We start from the raw sequence: 10372 nt of genomic DNA, 5'->3' as shown, positions 1-10372 counted from the left end.
GAATAAAGCAGAGGTAGGTCAACAATTTCAAGTACCCCAGAGCAAAATCATTAAGCAGGCCGATGAAAATCACCTCTCAGAGTCAAAAGGTACAACCACAAGGATATAACAGTAAGAAACATTTTCATGAGGAATCAAACAGCACCCCAAACGGGAGGAAATGGTAAAAACAGTTCCCAAAGACCTTGCCATAGATAAGACATCAAATAGGCAAACAGGAAATAACAATCTCAGAGGCAGGTCACATTATATTTCACAGAAATTGAGAAACAAAGAAAAGAAGCATAAGGCATGAGTATTAGGTTACACTGTCCCCAAAGCTCTAACCGATATGACATAACAAAAGTTAGATAAATTTTATAAACTACTTGAATGAGATTAAAATTATGAATATTTGTAGAATTCTTAATTCTTTACTAAGAAAATCCAAAAGAATAAAATGTAAACCTATAAAACTAATTGCCTTCATATTAAAATTGGTAACTTATAAACAAGATGTATACCTTATTTTACAGGCCCATGAAACATTTGCAAAACTGATTGTAAAAAGCACAAAGACATCAATAATTCCCCAAAGTAGAATTTTTTATGTCCACCTTTTCAACCCACAATGAAATATAACTATAATTCAATAAAAAGGGATAAGCAACAACACACAATCCAGATAAATTAGCAATTAATTTCAAATAAGCCCTAACTTTTGCACATTTAATTTAGGTAACCATTTCTTCTAAGAAAAATAAGAAGTGAAAAGCATAATTACAAATATTTTTAAATACTGAAATGACTACATATTAAAACTTTTAATATGCAGTCAAAATTGCACCCAGAGGCAAATTCATACCATGAAATGTTTTCATTATTAAAGAAGGATAACAAGAGATATATAGACCAACCCATAAACAAGCTTAAGGACAGCAGAAAGAAGTAACCAAAAGGCAGATATTGTTGAATTTGAACACATACACAAAAACAGTTGAGTTGATAAATTATTCCAAGATCTGATTCTATGAAAAACTTCTTAAATAGACACTATTCAAGCTCATAGAATAAAAAAAAAAGAGATAAAGTACACATACACAAAATTAAGAATTAAAAATATTATATAACCATAGAAATAGGTTAAAATGTATTATAAAAGTAATATTTGAAACTCTGCACTAAGAATTTTTATATCACAGAAAAATAAATTATTCCCTAAGATTAATATTAGATTTTTAAAAAGGCATTAGGCAGTTACTGTGCCAGACACAGTGCAAGTTACTTTATCTCTTTAACCCTCACAGTAGCCCTATTAACTATAGACTCTCATTTTACCATTTAACAAACAAGAAAACTAAGAATAAGGAGGAAGACTTTTTTCCTGAGGTCACATGGAAAATGACAGAGAACAAATTTGAACTCAAATTGTCTGCACATTTAATTTCAAATGTCTGCACATTTAACACTGAACTATATTAGAAAAAGAATAAAAAATTCTAAAGATGTAGAAAATATAATGAACCCAAGAAATACAGAAGAAATAGGAAACATCTCGAAGAATCATCTCAGGAAAGTTATATGAGTGAATTATTTCAAGTCTTCATGGAATAGATAATTTAAATGATGTATACATGGTACAGAATATAGAAAAAGATGGAATATTTCCTAATTCATTTTACAAAGCCAGCATAACTTTGACAGCAAAACCAACAAAAGATAAATTTGAAAAGTCCTACATGAAACAACAGCAGAGCAAATCCAATTATCCGTTAAAAGAACAATATGCCCCAAACAGTAAATTAATCCAAAAATGTTTCAAAGTCATGAAACATTATTATAACCCATTGCATCAATAAGTCAACAGAGAAAAACAACCTAAGTATCTCCATAGATATCAAAAGACCATTTAATAAAATTCTAAATTCATTCCTGATTTTAGTCACATATTAAGTAGAAATAAATACTTCAATAGCATTATGAAATACTGAACCAGAAGCAAGATAAAAATTTCTATTATCAACAATTCAATATTTTAGAAGATCTAGCCAATGCAATAAGACAAGAAAGAGCAATAAAGAGAAAAAACACTGAGAAAGGCTAAATTTGCATTATATAGAAATTAATGGTTCTTTACCTAGAAATTCCAAAACGTTCAACTAAAATCTTGTAGACCAAATGAGAGAAATCAGTGAGACAGCCAATAACAATAAATATATAATCTCTTCCCAACACACCAGTAATAAGCAGTTAGGAAATATAAGAAAAAGGAGTAATACAAGCAATACTTAATTCCTTGAAATAAGTTAATGACAAGTGATAAATTTATAAAATCTGACAAAATGTGTATATATACATTAAACTGCAAATTATCATGCAAAGCCCAAGTATCAAAAATATCAATTCTCTTTAATTTACAATTTTGTAAAATTTCACAAAAAAGCTCTAACAAATTTTTTTAACTTCACATTCATTTGGAAGTATCAACAAGTGAGACTAATCAAGATAATCTTAAAAAATAAGAATTAAGGCAGATTATTGCTATCAAATAACACACATTATAACAACACCATATATTAAAACAAAGCAACACTGGTGTAAGAATAGGCAGATTAATGGAATAACAGAAAGCTACAACAAGAAACAAAATTTATAAAAAGATCTAGCATGAGGCAAAGGTGGAAATGGGACATATACTTATTTCTCACAATAATTAAATGAATAGATTGAAGATGCAAATATAAAAGATGAAATCGTGGAAAAACTAGAAAAAATAAAGTGACTCTATGAGCTCAGGATGGGAAAGATCTTTCTACACAAGAAGGAACTATTAAGAAAATTGTGTGATAGATTTTTAGAACATAAAATGTTTACGTTACAAATTTCATGAACAGAAAAAAAAAACAAAAAACATTGGTAATACATGATGGAAAAGTAGTTGCCATTCTGATTTTAAAATGTTTTATAAAATAAAAATAACAGATGAACACACCAAGAGAAAAAAATGGATGCATAACTTTCAGTGTAATGTGGTGAATGGAATAGAGATGTTCACCTGCCCCTGGCACGCCTTGAACCTGCTAAATGAGAGTGAAGAGACTCATTCTGAGCATAAGTACACGGGGAGGAGACCAAGAAGGTAGGAGATGTAACTGACTCGAAGCTGGGAATCCTACACTGGCTCCGAGGAAAACAGAAATAATGCCCGGTGATTTCTAGGAACCCACACAAGCCTTGGGAATTGAGAGCACCATGTATCCCAGTGTGGCAGGAAAATCTGGGCCTAAATGATAAGAAATGGCTGAACTCCTGTTTAAGAAGTCAGCTGCCCAAAGCCTCACCCACTGTGCAGAAGCCTTCCTTAACCCTGAGAGAAGACTAAAAGTGTGTTACATAGAGACAAGAAAGTGGAGATAACTAGAACTGACACATATCTATTTCATCTGTATTTACATATAGTTAAGAAAAGCATCTAACATGGACGTGAGAAATACACTTGGAGAAAAAGCTTAAAGGTTCTATAGGGAGAAGAAATTTTAAGAAAATCTATTAATATTATCAAGAATATCAAAGAAGCAATGGCACATATGAAACAAAATGTTATAAAACAATATTTAGAATGTAATATAAAATCTTGAGAATTAGAGACTATAGAAATGAAAATAGGTCAGGAGATAAATAAAAAAATTATCTCAGGATGGGAAGACATTAAGAGTGGACAATTAGAGGGGAAAATATGAAAATATTAGAGAACTAGTCAAAGAAATCCAACACTCGAACAATGAAAGTTCTAGAAAAACAAATGGGAGGTCATTATCCAAGGAATTGTTCAAGAAAAATTTCCATAACTAAAGGACACAATATTTCAGATCAAACGGATCTGGCAAAATAGATGAATGTAGCTCCACATTCAGTCACATACAAATGAAATTTAAAACACTAGAAGACAAAGAGAAAATCCTTTATGTATCAGGAAGGAAAGGGTAGGATCACATAAAAGGGATAATCCCAAAGGTTTCAGACTTCTCAACAAGGCTAGAAGTCAGAAGACAATTATTTATGCTTTCAAAAATCTCAGAGGAGAAAAAAATGACCATTAGAATTCAATACCCAGACAAACTATCACCGTCAGTGAGAACTAGACATTTGCCTTTTCACATGTGGAAGTTCTCCAAAAGTTTATCTCCCATGAATCCTTTTACACTTTGCTAGATTGTGCACCCTGGTAAATCAGGGGAGTTAACCAAAAAGAGAGGATAACATAGGGTTGATGACACCAGGCCATTCAACCAAGGAGAAAGGATCAAGGGAATTCCTAGGAAGAAAATGAGGGAAGAGCCCAAGATACAGGCAGGAAGCCCAAAGATCAACAATCCAGGACAGAACAGGCAAGAGACTCCAGGAAGAGATTACTTCACATGATAAAGCATGAAAAAAAAAAATAACACTAATGTGTTTAAATATATTGATAAGGTTAGGATAAATTTGTGATGTTCATTAAATTCCATTCAAAAAATAAATAAGTAAAAAAGACACAGGGCAATTATCAACTCCAGAAGAAACAAAAGTTTGAAGAGATAAAGAATCCTATATTTCACTGTCCCAATGTCAGGAGTGTTGACAATGTTATGATCACGTAAATACTGAGTACTGATCAAACCAAAACTGAAGCCAACATCTTTGAGCAGAGATGTGCTTATATGTGGTGAAGCCAAGGGCATTTGGGAGAATTAAAGTCATACCTTCTGTAGGTAAAGAGTCAAGATAATGACCCTCCCCCCCAAAAAATGAAGAAAAATAAGAATATTACTTAGAAATATGGATATAAATGTCAAGAGAATTCATTTAAAAAGTTCAAAGCTGTTGTGCTATGGGGCAGGATATTGAAAAGAGTTGGGAGGCTGGAGGACTGAGGCTTCTAAAACAAGTAGCAGAACTATTCGACTCAAAATGATGCACATGCATGACTTCATCTAAAATAAACTGAGTTAAAAAATGCAAAGGACCTGAACTGGTCCTCAGATCTCACAAAGAACCACTAAAAATATGGGGATATGCTCTGAGCCAAGGCAATAAAAGGACTGGAAACCAGAGAACACAATACCATGTTCTGACACACTAGCCAATGTGAGAAACCTCCATAATTAGCAGCGAAGCAGGCGCTTCTTAAACTAATTCTAAGAATGTCAGTTGGTACAAAGTCTGAGGTCAACCTGACCATAAAAAGTTCATGCCTCTCGAGGCGGTCATTTCACTTTTAAAAGGAGCTGAGGGAACAAGGCAGGCATGCGTGAAGATGAAGGACAGGGATGCTCACCCCAACGTGCTCTCACCAGCCTGGAGACTTATCTAACTATCTGATTCGAGGGAACCAATTAAACCAATTATCTAAATATCTGATGTGAGTGAACCAATTAAACCAATTATGATAGAGTCATTTGCTGAGACACTATGTCACCATCAAAACAAAACAAAACTACAACACAAACAAACAGGAAATTACTTAATGGCATGGGAAAACATTCAGAGTTGGGTGAAAAAGTTAAGATGACCGTGATGATCCCCAATTAAAGAGATACATACACATATGTGTACACATACACACACACACACACACACACACACACACACACACACACACTTATGAAATGGATGGAGCAAACATAAGACAAGGAGGTCACCCAATGAGGGCAGTGGTCATTTTTGAATGGTGGGACCAGCTTGTTCTTTTTTAGCATTTTACAAGCGAGGTGTATTTTTTTTCTTCCTTCTTAATCAGAAAAATGTTACTTTTTAGAATTATGTTCGAGATGTTTTGGTTATGGGCTGAGAGTCCTTTATGGGAAGTCTCACATGGCGCTTACTGAATCTGCATGACAGTTCACAGATGGTGGTGACCGGCATGTTTCTTTGGTCACACCCCACTTAAGCAGCTCTAAAATCCTGATACCTCCCCTCCCCTCCAGGGACATAGAATTCTTATTATTCAAAAAGCAAACTCCTATTCAGGTGGAGGAAGCCTAAAAGGCCACTGACTTAGTCTAAACAAGCTTCAAAGAACACGGCATCCATGAGAGAGAGAAATAAAAGAACGAAAGGACAGCTGAAGTACGGAGCAAGAAATCACTAAGAAATTGTTAAATAATAATAATAATAATAATATGAAGTGATATGAAAAATAGCAAATAAAGTTTCAAAACACTTAATAGAGAACTCAGATGCACAAGTGTCACAATATATACTTATATACTGTATATGAGGCCCCTGGAACCATAAGAGATGCAATAACTTCACTGTTAATAACTTATACTCAAATTGCCCCTCTTAAAAATCAAATCCCCCCGCCCCTGCACATTGTAAAACAATGACCTAGACTGTCCGGCCCTTTCCCACAGGCATGCATGTAAGTAGGCGTGTAAGCAGGAGACACAGAACTCACCCAGGAAGCGAGGGCTCAACCGTCAGAGGCGTCCTCTCAGGAGGGCTTGTGCTCAGGCCTCCAGGATCTTTGCAGATGACCCTCGAGACAAGAAGGCAGTGTCACAAAACCCAATGTCTGACGCTCGGGGTACAGGGAGCAGGTAACCACTCCTGGTTGGGGGACTCTGGACACAGGGAGGTTCTGCACAGGGGACAAGATACTCAAAATTCCATAGAGACGGTGTTAAACACCTCAGTATGGAGAAGACCCTGAGCAGATCCAGTGGGGCCGGGGTGTCAGGGAGACTCTCCCTGAGGGGCAGACCTTATAGGAGGTGAAAATGGGGGAATTAGCAAACACTAAAGTATGAAGCAAGGAGCAGGGAGCTGGTGTCAGGTCCAGCCAAGGACTCTTGGAGATAGTGAAGAGCACAGAATAGGGGGCTCTCAGATTTAAACTCATTGAGTTCCTGCTATTGTAACTATTATTGCCTGCAACCCCAGGTACACATAGAATTTAACCAAATTCTATGTGTACTTTGGCTTGCCAGCCATCATTGTTCCATGGCACCAGCCATCACTCTTCCATGAAGGTTGTTTTGTATTTTGATCTTTATTGAACATGTTAAGGATTAAATGCCCATTCATAAACAAACACTAACTGTGACTTGCCCACCCTGGGGTGCGTGGTCCTGCAGCTCCCTGTCACCCCGGCCGAACATGGCTGAGACCCACCGTGGCCACGCCCCTGATCTGGGTTTGGGATTTCCCATCCATACAGTCCCAGCCATGCTTGGGAGCTCAGCTCGGCCAGGTGAAGAAATGGCTGGTCTGAAGGACATACAGACAGCCCAGCACCCACCGGAGGTTCTCCCCGAAGTCATGAAAGCAGGAGACTGGGAGCAAGTGGAAAGGGGCAAGCTCAGGCAGGCCAAGGGGACCAGAAGCTTCTGACGGACCAGAAGCATGGCACTGCCTTCCCAAGGCCTGTTTCCTTATTTCCTCAATGAGGGCTTGATGTCACCCATCTCCAACTTGGTGACAAAAGCCATAATGTAGATATTATTCTTCCTCCTTAACGTCTGGACAAAACCCCAATCCCATTTAGTGCTCGTACACTTGTCCCATCATTTGAAGGACCAACTCAGACTCCTCTGGCTCCGGAAAGGTATGAGGCCTGAGCCGAAAGCTTGAGAGAAGAGCCAATGAGGGCGACCGTGACTGAGCTCACTCAAGTTCCCTCAAGGAAGCAACTAAACGTCGGGATTCTCCCTGCAAACCGTCCGCCCGCTCAATAACGCGGACGTTTGTTTTCCATCTTCCTTTCCTTCCCTTCTCTGAGAGGAGGCCCAGCGATCTCGCAGGCCAGGCCCAGCTCTGGCCAGTGGCCACGGGGTTTCAAATTTTGAAACGGGCCTTTTGCAAAATGTTCAGTTTCAAGCCCTGGTCCAACTGCCCACATCCTGTCCAAACTTCCTGGGGAGTGAGATTTATTTAAGGAAGGAATAAAATCCCCATGCCTGTGCCATGCACGGCCAACACGCTCCATCCCAGGCAATTTCAAGGATTAAGGTTGCATATTTCTTAATGAGTCGCAGGCGGAGGCAAAGTGGAGTGGGCAGGATCGGGAGGGCAGACCTCGGTAAAGAGGGGGTGCTTCTCCTCGGCACCATGGACCCCGTTCTGCGCCAGGATGGCAACCTCACGATCATTCTTTGGTGCATTCATTCCCTGTCATCCAACCAGCATTCTGGCGGATGGATCCATCAGCCCTCACAGCACTAAATGGGTCTGGGGGTTTGTCCCAGACACTGAGCAGGAAGAATAATAACTCCAGTATGGCTACTGTCACCAAGCCGGAGATCCACCTGCACTGGACAGTAGGGGCTCTGAGGCCCCTCAAGACTGAGCATCCACACTTGGGGAGCTCAATGTCTGATTGGGAAGGTAGATACCTATATAGGCCATGACCGAGCAACTTGAATGGAGGACAAGTTCACAACTGTGTATCGGTTGTAAGAGTGGGGTTAAGATGAGCTTGTGCAAAGGCCCAGAGACACAGACACACACAGACTTGGGAAGCGGCTACTGGCTGGTGTACAAGGCCAGGGAGCGTGTGGTGGGAGGTGTGGTTAGAGGCCAAACCATGAAGATCCTTGACTGGGAAACCAAGGGACTTGGACTTCGGCCTGGAGTTTCCAGAACTCACAAGAAGGCTTTAAAAAGCATGGGACTCATCCTCATTCATTCTAGAAAGATCACACTGAGTGCAGTGAGGAGAACAGACTAGAGCAAAGACAGGGAGACCCTCCGGAAGACTGATATGATGCTAAAGGGGAAGGACTGAGTTAGCGGCAAATCTAAGAGCAACACTTGAAGGTGGGCTCGGCAGATCAAAGCTGGACACTAACAGCTTCCTTGATGAGCTGCTGCGGAGGGAAACCCAGCACCCGGCTTCTCCACCGCCAGGCAACTGCCGAACTCCCAAATCTGCTCATCTCTCTCCTCCAAGGGGGTCCCCTCTGACCTGACCCCAGGAGCCTATGCCATGTAAGGGCCGTAAACTGAGCTTTTGTTCGGCAAACTTAACTCTGGCAACCACTCAGCTGGAGGGCGTCAGTGTCCCCATCGAATGGATGACACTGAGGCTACTTCACAAGTAACCCCAAGTCCCACAACCAGAACCAGGAGGCAGGGAGCGAGCCTGCTCACCGGAGGCATAAAAACAGGACTGGGTTATTTTTAATTTCTTGCCTTGGCAGGCGCCCGGGCAGCTTTCGGGAAGACCCAGGGCTCCCATTCCACCGTGCCAAGCCAATGTTGCCCAAGGACGGGCCAACAGCCAGGGCAGGCAGAACTGCCAGTATCCTGCCTCACTGTCTGGTGCTGGACTCTGGGGAGAATCTGAACTTGGATGGGAGACACCGACCATCTCATACGCAACACGCTTCCCCCACAAAATGGCTCCCAGGCCTTCTGAGAAGGGTTATCCTGGTTCCACAAAAGCACATGTATTTTTAATTTTCATTCATTCATTCATTCATTCATTCATTCGGCAATAATGTGCTGGCACTTCCGAGGCTCAGGTCTGGGAAGGCACTGGGGACACGGAGAAAAATGTGACCCAGTTTCTGGCTCTCAGGGCACAACAGCTCAGTGATGAAATTAAACAAATGTTCCTGATGGGGTAAGACTGGTGGTCTGAGTGAGGTAGCTGCCATGTGCCGTGAGGTTGGGGCAGGGCTAACCCTCTGCAGTGGACAGGAAAGGAGGCCCATGGTGAGGTCATTCACTAGTTGCCTCACACATGGATCACAGACTTATCCAATCATTTATTAATTTGCATATTCAACCATCCATTCACAGAGGAGTTAATTTATTCTTGGATTACACACTCATTGACTCACTCACTAATTCATTCTTTTATTCTTTCACTCTAATGTAGTCATTCCTCTATCCATTTGCTGATTCATTCCCTCATTAATTTGTTTCACTCATTGACTTACTCATTAGTTAAATTATTCAACTTTTTCCTCTTTCATTGATTTATTCATTTATTCAGTCACTCATTTTTGGAGTTATTAATCGAGTCATTTGGTTATTCATTGACTCATTCACTGATTGACTCACTGGTTCATTTATTCCCTCATTACTAATTAATTTTCACTAATCCATCAGCTCATAAATTCATTCAGAGATTCACTTATTTATTCACTCATCCATTTGAACCCTCATCTTTCACTTACGACTCATTGACCTACTTTATTCATTCCCTCATTCCCTTTTGGAAAATTTTTCTTACAGGGCCATTTACTAATTCATCACACATGTATGCACTTATTAATTTAGTTACTCAACTCATTGCCAATTCATTCTCCCATTAGTGTGCTCCTTCATTTTTTCATTCATTCATTTTTTCCTCCTTTGTTAACACAAAGACTCATTCGTTCACTAACTCACTGCTTCATTCATT

This window comes from Pipistrellus hanaki (genome assembly GCF_964339955.1).
Source record: "Pipistrellus hanaki genome assembly, chromosome: 1".
Lineage (NCBI taxonomy): Eukaryota > Metazoa > Chordata > Mammalia > Chiroptera > Vespertilionidae > Pipistrellus > Pipistrellus hanaki.
The sequence above is the reverse complement of the archived record's forward strand: the minus strand, read 5'-3'. Positions refer to the sequence as shown.